The sequence below is a fragment of the Sminthopsis crassicaudata genome, chromosome 1, assembly GCF_048593235.1.
Source record: "Sminthopsis crassicaudata isolate SCR6 chromosome 1, ASM4859323v1, whole genome shotgun sequence".
In the NCBI taxonomy this organism is placed as follows: domain Eukaryota; kingdom Metazoa; phylum Chordata; class Mammalia; order Dasyuromorphia; family Dasyuridae; genus Sminthopsis; species Sminthopsis crassicaudata.
Genome location: NC_133617.1, coordinates 316,933,606 through 316,954,781, shown reverse-complemented (window position 1 = coordinate 316,954,781; position 21,176 = coordinate 316,933,606). Strand labels below are relative to the sequence as shown.

Sequence of the window (21,176 nt, the reverse complement as noted above, 5' to 3'; positions counted from 1 at the left end):
GGGGCTTCATCTGGAGAAAATCTGCTTTTATTCTTCTCAGCATTTGAAGTCTGCTCTTTGTCAGTATAGAAGTTATTCATAGTTAGAGTCTGCTTTGCCTTTTTACTCATTTTGAAAACAAACAAACAAACAAACAAACAAATAAAAAAACTGCAGTCTCCTTTTGGGGCAAAGTAGTTTTACTAAGCTTCCTCAATAGACAATAAGAAGTAGTAGTGAAACTGTAGTGGGACACCAATGGCTGTGCTGAGATCAGCATCTGCACTGGAATTAGTGTCTACCCTGCTGAGATCATGCTGAGTCACTCCCAGTGCTGGGTGGGTGTAGCCAGGTCCAGAGAGACTTTAGTATTTGGGGATTATAATCTTTATCCTTTGTGTTTATATCTTCTCTACTCATCTAATGTCTTGCTGACAGAGCAGATTAGCTGACACTGTAGTGAAGTTCTACTCACAAATTTTCCACCAGTTGAGACCACATCCCTCCCCTTATCTGGGCAGCTCAGTATGAGCTGTTTCTCATGCTCTCACTGGCTACTTGCCTGATGCTGTGCCTAGCCTAACCTTCCCAGCCTGCAAGCAAAAACAGACCTTTTCTGGTGAATTTTGTGATTATCTTCTGTTGGTAATGTGTTGTATTCCCAATATTTGTGGGTTTTGACAGTCACATACCAATTCTGAGGCTGTTTCATAAAAAGTAGTCTGAGAGTAAAGGAGAGATTAGATAGATGCTTGTGTCCTCTCTGCCATCTTAGCTCTACCCCATACTTCTTTATCATGTAGGAGATTACTTGCTGTCTAGGAGAAGGTGTCAGGGGAATGGAGGGAGAAAAAAAATTGAAACATAAAGTCTTGTAAGGGCAATTGTTGAAATTTATCTTTGCATATATTTTGCAAATAAAAAGTTATTATTTTAAAAAATAAAAGAAGATAAATGCAAAAATCGTGATGGAGAAGGTGCAATGAACACTAGTTAAATGTGTATATGTTTTTTTATTTGTATTTTGCAGAACTAAAACATAATGCATATTAAATGCAATTTGTTGTTTTCCTCAGAACCAATGACATCCTTAAGGTGATATCTTGACTTGCATGGGAGTTGGATTTAAATGATGCAGAGTTGTGCTAAGCTATAAGCATCACTCTCTCCTCCAGTCATCAGAGTCCAAAGACAAGTAACTAAAACTAGTTAAGATGAAAATTGAAAAAAAAAAAAAAAAAAGAAAAAACAAATGATCATGATAAACAAAGAAAAATTGCTGTGATATTTTATGGGCTGAAATTCATTTATTGCAATGCAAATATTATCCCAAAATTACAATTGTTTTCAATTGTACTTAGTGTAATGTTACTGTTAAATAATATTTTAAAAAAAGAAAATCAATCTCTAGTGGACCACAAGAAAAAAATCATATATATATATTCACACACACACACACACACACACACACACACACATATATATATCCTAGGATTTTTTTAAAACATACTTTTAAAATTTTCTCAGATCCATGGTTTTGCAGTAAAATCTCATAAACAAGGCATTGTTAAATATTTTTAAAAATGCTATTTACTACTTTTAATCAGCATTATATATGATTTTCTAACAGACATGTAAATTTAAAACATGTTGCTCTGTTAGAGAATGAATTAGAATTGAATGAGTATATATATATATATATATATATATATATATATATACTTGCTCTTAGGCATTGGATTATTAATGATGATATAGAATATAGAAAGTAAACTTTAGTGGGTATATTTTGTAATAAATGAAAACTTTCAAATAATTAAATATATATATATGCACACACACACATATATAAATACATATATATATATATATATATATATATATATATATATATATATATATATATATATATATATATATATATATATATATATATATATATATATATGTATTTATATAAAATCACTTAATTTCCTTGGACTTCCTGAGATTAAAAATAAAGCTAAATTTAGAAATGTATGTGCAACATATAAACGTGAGAAAAGCACTAAGATAAGCAAAACCTCAGTATGATGTTTCTTTGGTTTATTTAACTCACAAATTTATGGAACTCATTAAATCTTCTCCTGGTGGAATTCTTGATTCAAATGAACTTGCACCAGCATTGGGAGCACTGATTTGAAGAGCATACAAACTTACCAATATATTAGACATAAAAAGCTTTGGATGGGTTAATTAAGGATCATGCTAAGCAGCTACTTGAATTAGGAAATGATAAAGAATATGAGAGATTAGCTTATATGACCCATCAATCAAAGTTTCCATGAACAGATTGTTGTTACAAACAAGGCTCCTGAAGAAATTACACTGGAAGTGCCAACTCCTAAAGAAGATTTGTAGAATAGCACATATAAAGAGCACACAGGGACTTATTGATGTTTATTTGTATGGAGTAGAACACAATAACATAAGTAACAAAAAATTTGAAGAAATGTGCACTGCTTTATTTGAAAGGTTTATAATTCATTCTGATCAAGAAGGGAATCTACAAAAAATCAAATCAAGTGAAAAACAAAAACAAACACATCTGAATGATTTTTTTTTAAATCAAGTTACCTTCATTTCCTATGTAATGAGAATCATTTTAAAATTTTGTACTTTAACAAAAATTAGGTGTTGAGGATTTCTGTGCCTGATTTGCTTTTAGCATTGAGGTCAATATTAGTTCTCTTGTGTAGAGTTATATCAGCTTTTTATGAAAAATGGTTCTTTTCATAAGCAATTATGAAAATGTTAATTTGTAATTTAAATAAGTGAAACAGGGACTTTCCATATAGAGAAATAAATCATGAAAACAATTTTTAGAATGCAAATTTGTTACTACTAAAACATTTGGATTAATCTGAAATTAAAGAACACAGTTATTAACTTCTTTATCTACAATATAGAATATGTACCAAATTAAATTATGTGTCCCATCACATGAACACTGTTTGCATTGTGTATAGTCAGCTATGTAAATAGTAAAGATATATACAATAAAATTAAATGTGTAAATTCATATATATATATATATATATATATATATATATATATATATATATACACACATATATATATATACATATAGTTGTATAATGTTATAACATGAAAAATATGAAGCTTACATAAAATTTAGTCGTGTGTAACAAAAAAAAATGTGAATATAAAGAGTTTAAAAAGACAGTTTTAAGTCTTACACTTTCATTTAAAAAATAAACTTCAAAAGCACAAAATGGAGGAGTTACTGAAAGATACCATTTTAAGAAAGATTTAAAGATTTTAGTAGAATGAAAACTTAATATCAGTAAAAGTTGTGAAATAATGTCCCCAAAGTTAATGTAGTTCTAGGGTGAATGAGAGTTATAGAACATAATATAAGAGAAGTTATATTTACATTGTTTTATGTTGATTTCAGATAATTTATGAAGTTATGTGTACATACATTTATACATACATCTCTATAGTTATATCTATATATTTAGATCTATCTACATATACACATATATACATATGCACACCCATAAAAATTTCCTAAATATGGATGCAACATTTTAGGATTTGGAAAAGAAGGGTGAATCAGAGTGATGAAGGTACTGGGGGTAATGAAAATTATTATAATCATGAATATTTAGATAAGAGATAAGAAAGAAGCAATATAACATTCTCTTTTAATAGATAATATTTTATTAATGGTTCTGAGACAGTACATTCCAAGCATGAAGAATCACCTGTTTAAATATACAAAAGTGGAAGAAATCATCTGGAGAGCCCCTAATGGATCATTTTTGTTGGTAGAGTCAATTAAAAAAAATGTTTGAAATTAAACTGAAAATGTAAATAAGCATACAATTAGAGAAGGTTTCTATCAATCTATCTATCTATCTATCTATCTATCTATCTATCATCTATCTATATATCTATTATCTTTTTCTTTATCTATTTTTCAACCTGAATTAAATATAGCAAACAATATAGCAAAATAGCAAACAACTATGATCTTTAGCAAAGTTGCATTTCAAAGTACTTAAGAAAGAGCGGGAAAGGCCCAAGAAGGGAATTGTTTGTAGCATTCTTACATAATATCAGTTGAAGGGGTGATACAATTCTTAGAATGACCCTACTTATATGGTTTATAGGTAAGTTGTTTTGTATAACAACTTAAAAATCATAGAAAAAGCATAAAATCTCTGGAAGGAATTGAGACTCAATTATTTAAAAAATGGTCAAAGGCTAGGGGAAGACTTCAGCATCTGGTCAACTAGCTTACCTTATTTGTGTGTGTGTGTGTGTGTGTGTGTGTGTGTGTGTGTGTGTGTGTGTATTTGTGAAATTGTTATCTTGAAGTCTAAGGATAGCTCTATCCAGTATATCGTTAGAACTCTATTCTACTTATATAATTTCTTATCTAACTTCAAATGATTATAAAAGAGTCTCATAAATATACTAAAAATATCTGGCATAGAAATAGAGAATAAAACTCTTGAAAATCCCCCTGAAAATGATTCAGCATCCAAATGAATCAATATTTTTATGTTTTTTTTCCTTTCTTCTTCTTCCCTCCTTGCTTCCTTCCTCCTTTTTTCCTTTTCTTTCCTCCTTTCTTTCTTTCTTTCTTTCTTTCTTTCTTTCTTTCTTTCTTTCTTTCTTTCTTTCTTTCTTTCTTTCTTTCTTTCTTTCTTTCTTTCTTTCTTTCTTTCTTTCTTTCTTTCTTTCTTTCTTTCTTCCTTCCTTCCTTCCTTCCTTCCTTCCTTCCTTTCTTTCTTTCCTGATTTAACTATCTTGAATATAAGTTAAATGTTACTTTTTAAACTAATTTTTTAAAAAGCTGAAACTAATTTTTATCTGATTCTAGTGAGATTAAGAGCTATTTAAAAATTCCTGTTTCTACCTTGCCACCATTTGTTGTTCATTTCTTTCTCAGAATTATTCTTGAATGTTTAAATATAAGTATTGTGATAAATCATAGCCACAAAATATGATTAATACCCCCACATTCTGTTTTTAAACTTTAATTACATAATAATGGGTTTATTATTACAATGCAATAACTTTCCATATAACCTTATTATTTGCTAGGGTAATCCAATAAAGTGTACTAATTACTGTTACAGCCTAGCCAGCTTTTATCTTTATAAAAAAAAAAAACAAAAAACAAAAAAAACAAAAAAAAAAAAAGAAAGAAAGAAAGAAAAGAAAAGAATCTTTCTGTTATATTATTCAGTAGTCAATAGAGTTAAAATCACAAAATACATGTTGCAATTCTATTGTTTTTCCTACATGTTTGGTATGTTGATTTTCAAAGCATCCCAAATTTCAGGTGTTATCTTTTATCACACATCTGTGATTATAACTATTTATCTATCTGTCTGTCTATCTATATACATATAAACACATATTTACATAGGCAGACAGATCTATCTATCCATACATATATATGTATACACATCTACAGATACCCACACATATATACATATATGCATATATACATACATATATATATATATATATGTACATATCTATGTATGTATGTATTTTATTCAACACTAAAATTTCCAAAATGGAAAGTTATTGCATTGTAATAACTTTCCATATAACCTTATTATTTGCTATGGTAATCCAGTAAAGTGCACCAATTACTATTAAAGCCTAGCCAGCTTTTACCTCTATAAAAATAAAAAAAAAAAAGAAAAGGAAAGAAAAGAATCTTTCTTTTATATTATTCAGTAGTCAATAGAGTTAAAACACAAAGCCATGTTGCAATTCTATTGTTTTTCCTACATGTTTGGTAAGTTAATTTTCAAAGCACCCCAAATTCTATGTAAGTTATCTTTTATCACATGTCTGTCATTATATCTATCTATCTATCTATCTATCTATCTATCTATCTATCTATCCATCTTTCTGTCTGTCTATTTATATACATATAAACACATATATACATAGGCAGACAGATCTATCTATACATATATGTGTGTGTATGTATACACATCTACAGATACCCACACATATATGCATATATGCGTATGTACATATACACACATACATAAGACATACACATATCTATGTATGTATGTATTTTATCCAACACTAAAATTTCCAAAATATTTCCAAACTTTCTGCTAAAGTTGAAAATCATTTAATTTAAAAGATTTTAGATTGAATAAAGGCATTTTAGGCTTAAGAAAGCCCAACACTGGCATGTTTCTATCATTGCCCTTGAAATGTAGTTATATGCCTAACTAAAGGCTACCTACACAGATGGATAACAGGGGGAGACTGAGTGAAAGGCAAATTATCTACATTAAAGCTACCCACAGTGGATACAATTTTCACCTGTAGCATTAACAGAACACAGAAAACTACTAAGAAGAAAAATTGTTTTGTGTTTTTTTTTTTTTTCCATGACATAAAGGGAGGGAAATAAAAAGCCCAGGATACAAAAGATTGTTTCCACAAAGATTACACAGAGGGAAATGCAGCAGGAAGAAAACAGTTCCTTGCTGTTTCTTTGGTTCCCTCAAGCAAAAATTTCAATTTGTTTTTATGCTAATTGAGAAGAGGTATAGACCATCAACCAGTGATGTTCTTATTTTGATTATTTTCTAACTTCAAAAAGGAAAAGATTGAAAAACAATGGTATTTTCTTCTCTACAAAATACAGTTTTGCTCCAGTTTCCAAAATGCCTGATGAAACCAGACTTTTCTATCAAAAAATTGTCATTTTAACACTACCATTGCATAAACGAATATGTAATAGATCATGTATATATTATGTACAATATGTAAATGCAAACATATTTACACATATTCTAATAACTTCATTTTCTATGATGAAAGGGAAGACTCTAATATATTATAAAATTAAAAATGATATCAAGTTAAGGCATATGACATATAATGCACATAATTTACCATCACAATTAGTGGCATATTAAAGAAGGACATTGGCATAATACCCTAAATCATTGTGATTTCTTCCCTACATTGTTTTCTCATGCCTATCACCATTTAGTTATGGGGAAATCATTCAATTTGTTATATCTTTAAGAGATAATAGAAAAGGGGTTGAAAATTAGCAATGTTTTATATTTTAGTCACCTTGTATATATCTGATCAAATTTTAGTTGATTATATTTATATCAATATGTTTATTTGTGCTTATATTCCTCAGTGAAGGAATTAAAATATTGCTTTTATTCAAGTAACTCAATTAATTTGAGTGCCCAGAGTCCAAATAAACTACAAAAAGAGATTGTTATAGAAGAAAATTAGTATTTGGCTATTTTGAGAAGCCTAAAATCGTATTTAAGTGAGGGTAGAGCTATTTACACAGAAAGCAGTTATTTGAGGTCTGGATTTGGTTATATGTTGCCAGGTTCTTTAAGACGACCTTTCTTTCTAATTTAATTTTTGTTTTGGATTTCTGTACATTTCATCTTAATTGGCATTGGCTGAAATTATGTTTTATTTATCTAGAAGATCCCCATTATATGCATTTCAACACACAATTATCACAATAATCATAAAGGGAAATTCCCCCCCTCTATGAAGTTTATATTATCAAGATCTTTAAGAGTATTCAACTTGATCTCCATTTTGTGCCTAATTTTATTTTTGAATAAATTCTTGTATTGTGTTGTTGTTTTAATAATAATATAACTTATATATCTTTCTGATATTGAAAAAGTACTTTATAACTTATTTGATTCTTTCAACAGCCTGGTGCTAAATGTAATATCTTCATCTTAAGGATGAGAAAATCAAGGCTAAGCAATATGGTAAAGGTAACACAACCAATAAGTGTTGTAGGTAGCTTAAGTGTTTGAAGCAGTTTGAACTCAGCTCTTCCTGATTTCAGGGAAAACATTCTGTCCAGCTGATGATCTAACTACTGGCAATAGACATGCATAAAATTTTGATTTGTAAACTTTACTTAATATAAAAGAGGCATCATAATATCATTTAAATTTTTGCTGCGATTTATTTGACCAAGCCTGGAGAATGTATATATGTAGGTCACTGCAATAAAATACTACTGCATTTTTTATTCCTGCGCTGGAGTGACTAGGTTCCTGGGCTTCTTTATGACTGAGTTCCTGGGTTCATGGTGTGACCTGACTGAGTTGGTCATATTGTAGTATTAAAATAACATGGCCTATTTGTGCCTCAGAAAGGGTAGAATCTTCTGAACTCATATATGTCTTTTGCTCAGCCCCAGGCATACATACTAAACCTTTATTTCAATATAATGATATCATTTTTTTTCTCTCATCAAAACCCAAGAACAGCAATCAACCAACGAGTTCTAAAATCATTTTGAGACATGTGAATATTTTACTTAGGAATATCTGTATCTGTGATGAGCACAAAGAAAATAAATTAATAAAGCAATATAACAATAATATATGTATATAGGAACATATATAAATATATATGTGTATGCACATATTTAAATGTGGATATAGGTTTATACATGTATACATGCATGCATATAAAGGTGTACATGTAGAGAGAGTTTGTATATACATGTGTGTATATACCTATACACTTGTCTATGCATGTGTTGTGTACAGTCATGCGTGTCTATATACACATATTCATATACACATTTCTCTTCAAAATTGGTAGCTATATATTGCTATTTTAAGATAGTGATGATGCTTGGTTTCTTAAAATACTCTCTGGTCCAGTATCTAATTAGCATAATTATTTGAAACAATATTAAATTAGTTGTCACAAGTAGCTACTTAATTTAATTTAAATAAGGATGAGTATAATGGGGTCAGGAAGAAGCAGGAACACCTCAAAATGTATATAATATAAACCATTAATCTAGGAAATAATGTCAATATTACAGTATAAGAAAGCTGAGAGATAAATAAAGATGTGCTTCTGGAAATGAGAAATATTAGTGAAGGCCGTCATTCTTAAACCACCCCCTTATGCAAAATGGAAAGATTAATAATTAATTTGCTCCCAAAGCAAATAAAGAAGGACAATCTAATATACATACATACATACATATATATGAGGCTATTTCATGTTTTCATTATTCTGTTCATTTTGTTGCTAAATGATGAATGGTGTTGCACTGCAACCACTCAGACTTGTTTGAGATGGGACCAGAGAAAATATCACAAGGAATCTATGACAACCAAAAGAATATCAACAACTGACCTATATGAACTAAAAAAAAAAACAAAAAAAAACCTAAACTTAAGCACAAGCAATAAATAACATAAGAATTTCCATAATACAAAGCAGAATATTAAAAAAAGATGATTTGCATAGGAGACAACAAAATTTTAATCTATGAAAGCAAAATAGAGCATTGGCCAATATTTCTAGTTCATACAGATATGTACAGAATACTTAGTTAATGCAATCCTCATAGTGATTTTAAAATATAAACAGAAATTCTGGAATGGGTTGTGGACTGTTAATCAAATATCAAGCATTCATCACCTTCTATCTAGACTACTGCAGGAGTTGACTTCCCTGCCACAATTCATGTTAAACCATCTTCTACTCAATTGTCAAATACATTTTACCAAAACTCAAATTTGACCATGTTATCTCCCTCTTCAATCAAAATTAGTCATTTCCAGTTGCTGTCAGGAACAAATATAAAAATCTTCTATTTGGTTTTTGAAGACCTTTGTACTTTTATGCCCTTCAACTTTCCTAGTTGTTTTATATCTTATGCCTCCAAATTCTGAGGTTCAGTGTCAATGCCCCCTCTGCTTTTCTTCACAAGAAATGGTTGCTAACTAAGAGAATTGTCACTAGTTATCCTTCATACTTGGAATTCTTTCTTCTCTTATTTTCTACCACTTGATTTCCCCAGTGGTTCAAATTAACATCATTAGAAAGAGCTGTTCCCAAATCTTTTTTTTTTTTTTTTAATTAATTTTATAATTATACATTTTTTTTTGTTTTTTGACAGTATATATGCATGAGTAATTTTTTATGACATTATCCCTTGTATTCATTTTTCCAGATTTTCCCCTCCCTCCCTCTACTCCCTCCCCTAGATGACAGGCAATCTCATACATTTTACATGTGTTACAGTATAACCTAGATATAATATATATGTGTAAATCCAATTTTCTTGTTGCACATTAAGTATTGGATTCCGAAGGTGTAAGTAACCTGGGTAGATAGACAGTAGTGTTAATATTTTACATTCAATTCCCAGTGTTCCTTCTCTAGGTGTAGTTGTTTCTGTCCATCATTGATCAGCTGGAAGTGACTTGGATCTTCTTTATGTTGAAGATACCACTTCCATCAGAATACATCTTCATAAAGTATTGTTGCTGAAGTGTATAGTGATCTTCTGGTTCTGCTCATTTCACTCAGCATCAGTTCATGCAAGTCTCTCCAAGCCTTTCTGAATTCATCCTGCTGGTCATTTCTTACAGAACAATAATATTCCATAGCCTTCAGATATCATAATTTACCCAACCATTCTCCAATTGATGGATATCCATTCATCTTCCAGTTTCTAGCCACTATGAAAAGAGCTAATACAAACATTTTGGCACACATATTTCCCTGTACCCTCTTTAGTATTTCTCTGTGATAAAAGCCCAGTAGTAGCACTGCTTGATCAAAGGGTATGCACAGTTTGATAAATTTTTGGGCAAAGTTCCAGATTGCTCTCCAAAATGGCCAGATTCTTTCACAACTCCACCCACAATGTATTAGTGTCCCAGTTTTCCCACATCCCCTCCAACATTCATCATTATTTGTTCCTGTCATCTTAGCCAATCTACAGGTGTGTAGTGATATCTCAAGAGTTGTCTTAATTTGCATTTCTCTGATCAATATTGATTTGGAACACTCTTTCATATGTGTGGATATAGTTTCAATTTCATTATCTAGAATAGTCTGTTCATATCCTTTGACCATTTATCAATTGGAGAATGGTTAGATTTCTTATAAATTAGGATCAATTTTCTATATATTTTGGAAATAAGACCTTAATCAAAACCTTTAACTGTAAAAATATTTTCCCAATTTGTTATTTCCCTTCTAATCTTGTTTGAATTAGTATTGTTTTTACAGAAACTTTTTAGTTTGATGTAATCAAAATCTTCTATTTTGTGATCAATAATAATCTCTAGTTCTTCTCTTGTCATGAATTCCTTCCTCCTCCACAGGTCTGAGAGGTAGACTATCCTCTATTCATCTAATCTATTTATGATCTCATTCTTTATGCCTAAATCATGGACCCATTTTGATCTTATCTTGGTATATGGTGTTAAGTGTGGGCCCATATCTAATTTCTAGCATACTGATTTCCAGTTATCCCGACAGTTTTTTTCAAATGATGCATTTTTATCCCTAATGTTGATAACTTTGGGTTTATCAAACACTAGATTGCTATAGTTGTACCCTTTTTTATCCTTTGTACCTAATCTGTTCCACTGGTCGACCAGACTATTTTTTAGCCAATAGCAAATGGTTTTGGTGACTGCTGCTATATAATATAGTTTTAGATCAGGTATACCTAGACCACCTTCATTTGACTTTTATTTTTCATTAATTTCCTTGAAATTCTCGACCTTTCATTTTTCCATATGAACTTTGTTGTTATTTTTCTGGGTCACTAAAATAGTTTCTTGAGAGTTTGATTGGTATAGCACTAAGTAAATATATTACTTTGGGGAGTGTTGTCATCTTTATTATATTTCCTCGGCCTATCCAAAAGCACTGGATGTCTTTCCAATTATTTAAATCTGACTTTATTTTTGTGGCAAGTGTTTCATAATTTTGCTCATATAATTCCTGACTTTTCTTTGGTAGATGGATTCCCAAATATTTTATACTCTCAACATTTGTTGGGAATGGAATTTCTCTTTTTATCTCTTGCTGTTGCATTTTGTTGGTGATGTATAAACATATGGAGTATTTATGTGGATTTATTTTGTACCCAGCAACTTTGCTAAAGTTGTGAATTATTTCTAATATCTTTAAAGTAGAATCTCTGGGGGGTTTTAAGTATACCATCCTATCATCTGCAAAGAGTGATAGTTTGATTTCCTCATTACCTACTGTTATTCCTTTAATATCTTTCTCGACTCTTATTGCCAAGGCTAACATTTCTAATACAATATTGAATAGTAATGGTGATAGTGGGCAACCTTGTTTCACTCCTGATCTTACTGGGAAAGGTTGCAGTTTATCTCCATTACATATTATGCTTACTGATGGTCGTAATATATATGCTCCTGATTATTCTAAGAAATAGTCCATTTATTCCTATACTCTCAAGCGTTTTTAGTAGGAATGGATGTTGGATTTTATCAAATGCTTTTTCTGCATCTATTGAGATGATCATATGTTTTTTATTAATTTGATTATAATATGGTAATTATACTAATAATTTTCCTAATATAAAACCAGCCCTGCATTCCTGGTATAAATCCTATTTGATCATAGTGTATTATCCTGGGGATGATTTTCTGAAGTCTTTTTGCTAATATCTTATTTAAGATATTAGCATCAATATTTATTAAGGAAATTGGCCTATACTTTTCTTTCTCAGTTTTCAATCGACCTGGTTTAGGTATCAGTACCATGTCTGTGTCATAAAAGGAGTTTAGCAGGACTCCTTCATCCCCTATTTTTTCAAATAGATTATATAGCATTGGGGCTAGTTGTTCTTTAAATGTTTGGTAGAATTCACATGTAAATCCATCTGGTCGTGGGGATTTTTTCCTGGGGAGTTGATTAATAGCTTGTTCTATTTTTTTTTTTTTTTTTTTTCTGAAATGGGACTATTTAAGCAATTTATCTCCTCTGGTAATCTAGGAAGCCTATATTTTTGGAGGAAGTCATCCATTTCCCTTAAGTTATCAGATTTATTGGCATAAAGTTGGGCAAAGTAACTCCTTATTATTTCTCTAATTTCCCCTTCATTGGTGGAAAGATCCCCCTTTTCTTTTGTAAGACTAACAATTTGATTTTCCTCTTTCCTTTTTCTTATCAGATTTACCAGAGGTTTATCTATTTTATTGGGTTTTTCATAAAACCAACTCTTGGTTTTATTTATTAATTCAATAGTTTTTTTTTTTGTTTGTTTGTTTTTAACTTTCAATATTATTGATTTCTCATTTTAATTTTAGGATTTCAAGTTTGATTTTTGGTTGGGGGTTTTTAATTTGATCTTTTTCTAGCTTTTTAAGTTGCAGGCCCAATTCATTAATTTCCTCTTTCTTTATTTTGTTCAAATAAGCCTCTAAAGATATAAAATTTCCCCTTATTACCGCTTTAGCTTCATCCCACAGATTTTGGTATGATGCCTCATCATTGTCATTATCTTGGGTGAAATTATTAATTATTTCTATAATTTGCTGTTTCACCCAGTCATTCTTTAAGATGAGATTATTCAGTTTCCAATTATTTTTTGTTCTAGTTACCCCTAACTTTTTATTGAATGTAGTTTTTATTGCATTGTGATCTGAGAAAGCATTTATTATTTCTGCCTTCCTGCATTTAATTTTGGGATCTTTATGTCTTAATATATGGTCTATTTTTGTATAGGTTTCATGAACTGCTGAGAGGAAAGTATATTCCTTTCTATTGCCATTCAGTTTTCTCCAAAGGTCTATCATACCTAGTTTTTCTAATGTTTTATTTACTTTTTTGATTTCTTTCTTATTTGTTTTATGGTTTGATTTGTCTAAATCTGAGAGTGCAAGGTTGAGATCTCCCACTATTATAGTTTTACTATTTCTTCTTGCAACTCTCTTAACTTTTCCTTTATAAAGTTATATGCTATACCACTTGGTACATACATGTTTACTATTGATAAGGTTTTATTGTTTATGCTACCTTTTAGCAGGATATAATTTCCTTCCTTATCTCTTTTAATTAGATCAATTTCTGCTTTTGCTTGATCTGAGATAAGGATGGCTACCCCTGATTTTTTGGCTTTACTTGAAGAATAATAGATTCTGCTCCAACCTTTTACCTTTACTCTGTATGTATCTCCCTGCTTTAAGTGTGGTTCCTGTAAACAACATATTGTAGGGTACTGACTTTTGATCCAGTCTGCTATCCATCTCCATTTGATGGGAGAGTTCATCCCATTCACATTTACAGTTAAAATTACTAATTCTATATTTCCTGCCATCATATTATCACCAGATTATGCTTTTTCCCTTGACCCCCCTGAACCCCTTCCCAAATATTTAATTTATAGACCCCACTTGTACATGTAGCCCTCCCTTTTTAGTAACCCTCCCCCCTCCTTCCAAGTCCCTTCCCTTATTCCCCTTTTCCTTTTCCCTTTTCATCTACCCCCTTTTAATGAGGTGAGAGAGAATTCTCTGAAAAACATAAACTCTTTGAGCCTATTCTGATGAGAGTAAGATTCTCACAATGTTTCTCCCCGTCTCTAAATTCCCTCAGATGTGGTAGATTTTCTATTCCTCTTCCTGGGATGTAGTTTCCCTCTTTTTATCACTCCTTCCCCTTTTTCTGATACTACCCCTTTCCCTTTACTACTCCCCCTTTTTTTATGTCAGTAAAATCAAATTATCCATGCGGGCTTTCTATATATCCACAACAGAGATACAGTTCTTAAGAGTTCTCTTTACCTTTTTCTGTTTCTTTTCAGTCTTGTGGATGTAGATCAAATTTTTTGTGTAAGTCTGGTTTTTTTTTTAGAAACAAATGGAATTCCTTTGTTTCATTAAAGGACCATCTTCTTCCATGGAAGAAAATGTTAACTTTAGCTGGGTAGTTTATTCTTAGTTGCAATCCTTGATCTTTTGCCTTTTGGAATATCAGGTTCCAGGTCCTTTGAGCTTTTAATGTGGAGGCAGCCAGAACTTGAGTGACCCTTATTGTGGCCCCTTGATATTTGAATTTCTTTTTTCTAGCTGCTTGTAATATTTTTTCCTTTGTTTGGTAGTTCTGCAGCTAACCCACAATGTTCTGTGGAGTTCTTTTTTTTAGGGTATTTTTCAGAAGGTGTTTGATGAATTCTTTCCATGTCTATTTTCCCTTCTGTTTCTATTATCTCTGGACAGTTCTCATTGATGTTTTCCTGTAAAATAGAATCTAGGCTCTTTTTTTGATCATAGTTTTCAGGAAGTCTAAGGATCCTCAGATTATCTCTCCTAGATCTATTTTCCACATCTACAGATTTTCCCAGTAAGTATTTGAAGTTATTCTCCCACTTTATTTTTTTTTTTTGTTTTGTTTTGTTTTGTTTTGTTTTGTTTTGTTTTGTTTTGTTTGATTGATTCTTGGGTTCTCAATGAATCATTCAGTTCTATTTGTTCCAATCTGATTTTTGATGAGTTATTTTCTTCATTCACATTTTTAGTTCCTTTTGTATATGTTCAATTGAGTTTTTAAATGAATTATTTTGCTCTATTGAATTTTTTTCCATTTCCCTAATTTTTTTTAGAAAGTTATTTTCTTTTTCCAATTCAGAAATCCTGCTTTCCTGTGGTTTTTTAACCTTTTCTAATTCACAAATTTTGTTTCCCTGCATTTCCTGTGAATTCTTTATTTTTTCCAACTCAAATTTCAGGACATTGTTATTCTCTATCAAAGCTTCTCTTTCCTTTTCCCATTTTTCTTCAAACTCTCTTAACTTTTTAATAGTCTCTTCTAGGAGAGAGTTATGTGATGGTAGGCAGGTATAGTTCCCCTTTAGAATATTATCTGCTGACTCTCTGCTGTTAACTTCCTTGGAGTTGGATACCTGCTCTTTCTCTGTGTAGAAGGTGTCAATAGTTCTCTTCAGCTTTTTACTCATTCTTAAAAATCTTTTGGGGTTTGCCCTTGGGTTAAGAAGTTTATTTATTTACTTATTTAGCAGCTTCCTCCCAGACTGGATGGATGCAGCAGCTCCTGTGCATGAGCTAGGAGAGAGCTCTGGGAGGGAGTTCCCCTCCCCCCCTTCCTGGAAATGCCTCAAATGTGATAGGTCTGCACTGTGAGGGTTGCCCAGTGAAGGACCTGCTGTGTGTCCTAGCGACTTCCCTGAGGTTTAAGATGAACAGTAAATGTGACACAAAGCCTGACCAATGCATCCTGTGGGGCGTGGATATCAGTAGCTGATATGAAAAGTTCCTGCACTCAAACTGGAAGTTTCTGCCCAGAAACCACGGTCCCTACTTTAAAGGTTCCAGTTCTCTGGGAGTTCCACTTCTCTGGGAATTCTGAGGCTGCTAGAGTTCCCCAGCCTCAGGCCAATCCTGGCCCTATATGGATTAGATGTTGCCTCGGGCTGTGTCCCCACTGTTCAAGCTCTTAACTTCCCCAAGGTAAAGCCCTGGACAGCAGAAGGAGGCTTCACAGCTGTACTGAGATCTGTTAGGTCACTTCCAGATTCGCTTGGTTCTAGGTTCTGGCTTTATGTTTTAAAGTGGCTTGATTTCTCTTCTGAACTGCTGTTTTATAAGTAGAGAAGAGCTAATAGCCTGTGTCAGATTCCTCTATCTCAGTGGCTTCTCTGATCCCACAGTTCTCCCCAGCCTGATTGGCACAGTGTGCCAGCACCCAACCTTCTGTGCTGGCCTTTTTTCTTCCTCCCCTTGGAACTGACCTTTTCTGTAGAGACTCCAGATTCTCTTCAGCTGGTATGTTGTGCTTCTAATCCTTGTGGTTTCTATCAGTCCAGTGTTATTTTTGAGGCTGATTTAACTAATTGGTAATGAGGGGAAAAGGGAGCTTACAAATTCGCGTGTATCTTCTCTGCCATCTTGGCTCAGCCCCCTGTTCCCAAATCTTTTACATTACCCTTTAACCAATGTACATGGAATGTAGTAGTCTTTCTTATGGAAAGATAAATATACAAAATTTTCTTTTTCTTCCAAGTATACAATGAATTCAATGTTATTTTCAGGAGTCTTTTGCTTATCTATTTCCCACTGACTTTTTTTTTTTCTTTTCTGTGCATTTCTTTACATATAGAGAGCTTCTTTTCATAGTTTAATCCTTTTTAAATACTGTTAATACAATGGACTAGCCCTCTTCCTCACAATGAAAAAATTCAATGTTCAATGAAAAAAATAATCATTATCACATAAGCTTAAACAAATTAAATTAATGCACCCAATTTCCCTATGTATATTTTTAAGTTTTATCTTCTAGCAATTTTCAACACTGCTAAAAAGGCTATAAAACTGCGGACACCTTTTGATCCAGTAATATCTCTACTGGGTCTGTATCCCAAAGAGATAATAAAAAAGGGAAAAAAGTACATGTGTAAAAATGTTTGTAGCAGTCTGTTTTATAATGGAAAGGAATAGGAAAACTAGTGGATACCTATTAGTTGGAGAATGGCTGAACAAGTTATGGTATAAAAATGTAATGAAATATTATTTTTGTATGATATAAATCAGTGGGCTGATTTCTAAAAGAGCTGAAGAAACTGATGCTAAGTGAAGCAAGTAGAAATGAGAGAACATTGTGCAGAATGATAAGAATATGTGATAATCAATTGTGATGGACTTGGCTCTTTGCAATGATGATCTGAGATAATTAATTCCAATAGAGTTGTGATGGAGAGACTAATCTGCATTCACATAGCTAACTATGGGAACTGAATCTGGATCACAACATCATCTTTTAAACTTTGTTCTTATTTGCTCGTTGTTTTTTCTTAATCATTTTCCCTTTTTGATTTAATTTTTCTTGTGCAGTATGATAAATGTGAGGATAAGTTTATACCTATGGGTAAACTTATGCACTTTTAACCTATATTGAATAATTGCTTTCTGTATAAGGGAGGGGAAATAAGGGACAGAGGGAGAAAAAATTGGAACACAAGGTTTTGCAAAGTTGAATGGCAACAACTATCTTTGCATATATTTTCAGAAATAAAAAGTTAATATTATGAAAATAAAGTTTCATCTTAAATTATAAATCACTATCAGAAGAAGCAAGGTTATCATATTTGCAATTTAGGATCATTGTGGTCATCACATTTATAAGAAACTTTATTTTCTTAATTGTTTTTCTTTTTTTGTTATTGAAGTTTTTTAATCTTCAAAACATATGATGGACAAATTTTCAACACTGAATTTTGAAAACTTTGTTTTGTTGTGTTGTGTTGTGTTGCAATTTCCCCACTTCCCCTTCCCTAGATGGCAATTAATCCAATATTTGTTACACATGGCAAAATATATGTAAAATCCAATATAGGCACATTTATACAATTATTTTGTTGAAGAAGAAAAATCAAATCAAAAAAGAAAAACTGAAAAAAAAATTAAATTCAACCAAACCACAATAAAAAGAATGAAAATGCTATGTTGTGATCAATCCTAAGTTCCCACATGCCTCTCTCTGTGTGGCCCTCATCATCAAAGATCATTGAAACTAGCCTGAATCATCTCATTGTTGAAAATAGGCATGTTCATCAGAATTAATCAAAGTATAATCTTGTGGTTGCTGTGTACAATGATATCCCAGTTCTTCTCATTTCACTCAGCTTCAGTTCATGCAAGTAACTCCAGGCCTCTCTGAAATCATCCTGACAATCATTTCTTATACAACAATAATATTCCATAATATTCATAAACAATAACATTATTTAGCCATTCTCCAACTAATGGGCCTCCACTAAGTTTTCAGTTTCCTGACACTACAAAAAGGGCTGCCACAAACATTTTTGCTCATGTGGGTCCCGTTCTCTCCTTTAATATGTCTTTGGGATATAAGCCCAGTAGTAAAATTTATGGAATAAGGGTATGCCAAATTTGATAACCCTTTGGGTATAGTTTCAGTTTGTTCTCCAGAATTATTGGATCCATTCACAATTCCAAAAACAATATATTACTCTCCCAGTTTTCCCAAATCCCCTTCAATATTTATCATTAACTTTTCCTGTTATCTTAGCCAGTCTGAGAGGTATGGAATGGTAACAAAGAGTTGTCTTAATTTGCATTTCTTTGATCAAGAGTGATTTAAGAACACCATTTCATATAACTAAGAATGGTTTCATTTTCTTCAATTAAAAATTGTCTGTTTATATGCTTTGACCATTTATCAGTTGGAGAATGGCTTGATTTCTTATACATTTGAGTCAATTTTTTTATATAAATGAGGCCTTTATCACAAACCTTGAATGGAAAAATGTTTTCCCAGTTTGCTTCCTTTTTAATTTTGTCTACATGAATTTTGTTTGTAGAAAACCTTTTTAAACTTAACATTATCAAAATTATTTATTTTGTATTCAATAATGATCTCCAGTTCTACTCTGGCCACAAATTTCTTCCTTCTCCAGAGATCTGAGAGATAAACTATCCTATGCTCTTCTAATTTGCTTATAATATCACTCTTTATGTCTAAATCATGAAATTATTTGGAACTTAATTAAGTATATGGTTTTAGGTGTGGGTTGATGCCCAGTTTCTGCTATACTAGTTTGAATTTTTTCCAGTAGCTTTTGTCAAACAATGAGTTCTTATTCCAAAATCTGGAGTCTTTGGGTTTTCAAGAACTAGATTACTATAGTCATTGATTATTTTGTCTTGTGAACCTAATCTATTCCACTGATCTACTATTCTATTTCTTAGCAAGTATAAAATGGTTTGATGACTACTGTTTTATAGTATAGTCTTAGATCTAGTACCACTAGGCCACATTCATTTGCAATTTTTTCTTTAATTCCATCAAAATTCTTGACCTTTTGTTCTTCCAGATGAACTTTGTTATTATTTTTTTCTAGATCTGTAAAATAATTTCTTGGGAGTTTTATTGGTATGGCAGTAAATAAATAAATTTAGGTAGTATTGTCATTTTATTTTATTTGCTTGGCCTACCTATGAACACATGATATTATATTTCCAATTGATTAGATGTAACTTTATTTGTGTGGAAAGTTGTAGTTGTGTTCATATAGTTCCTGATTTTCCCTTGGCAGATAGACTCCCCAATATTTTATTTTATTAACAGTTATTTTCAATGGAATTTCACTTTGTATCTCTGGACTTTATTGGTAATATATAAAAATGATGATGATTTATGTGGATTCATTTTGTGTCCTGAAATTTTTCTAAAGTTGTGAATTGTTTCTAGTAGTTTTTTTTTTTTTTTTTTTTTTTCTTTTTGGTTTGGTGGTTGTTGTTGTTGTTGTTGTTGTTGTTGTTGTTGTTGTTTTAGTTTAATCTCTAGGATTCTCTAAGTATACCATCATATCATCTGTAAAAAATGATAATTGGTTTTCTCATAACCTGCTCTAATTCCCTTAATCTCTTTATCTTCTCATTGTCAAAGCTAACATTTTTACTACAATCTTCAATAGTAATGTTGATAGTGGGCACCCTTATTTCACTCTTGATCTTATTGGGAATGGTTCTAGTTTGTTCCCAGTACATATAATGCTTGCTGGTGGTTTTAAATAGTTGCTACTGATAATTTTAAGGAAAACTCCATTTTTTCCTATACTCTGTAGTTTTTTGTTTTTTTGTTTTTGTTTTTAATCGAAATGTCTGTTGGCTTTTAGCAAATGCTTTTTCTGCATCTATTGTGATAATGAAATGACTTTTGTTAGTTTGGATATTGGTATAGTCAACTATGCTAACAGTTTTCCTAATGTTGAACCAGCCCTGCATTTCTGGTATAAATCCTATTTGGTCATAGTGTGTTATACTGGGGATGACATTCTGCAAATCTCATTGTTAATATATTATTTAAGATTTTTGCATCAATATTCACTAGAGAAATTATTCTATAATTTTCTTTCTCTGTTTTAACTCTACCTCATTGATGTATCAGCACCATATCTGTGTCACAACAAAGAATTTGGTAGCACTCTTTTCCCTATTTTAAAAATAGTTTATATAGTATCAGAATTAATTGTGCTTTTAATCTTAGATGGAATTCACATGTAAATCAATCTGGCCTTGCAGGTTTTTTCTTAGGGAGTTGATTAACAGCTTGTACTATTTCTTTTTCTAAAATTACTATACAAGTAATTTATTTCCTCTCTGTTAATCAGGGCAATTTATATCTGTGTAAGTATTCCTCTATTTCACTTGGGTTATCAAATTTATCGGCATGAAGTTGGACAAAATAACTCCTAATTATTGCTCTAATTTCCTTTTCATTGGTGAAAAATTCTCCCTTTTCATTTTTGAGACTAACACTTTGATTTTCCTCTTTCCTTTTTACTAGTCAAATTA

At 31.4% G+C, this 21,176-nt stretch overlaps 1 pseudogene; it reads left to right on the top strand.

Moving 5' to 3' along the window:
- The window catches only part of LOC141549845 (transcription factor E2F6-like), a 176,869-nt pseudogene that overhangs the window by 14,026 nt on the left and 141,667 nt on the right, over positions 1 to 21,176 (top strand).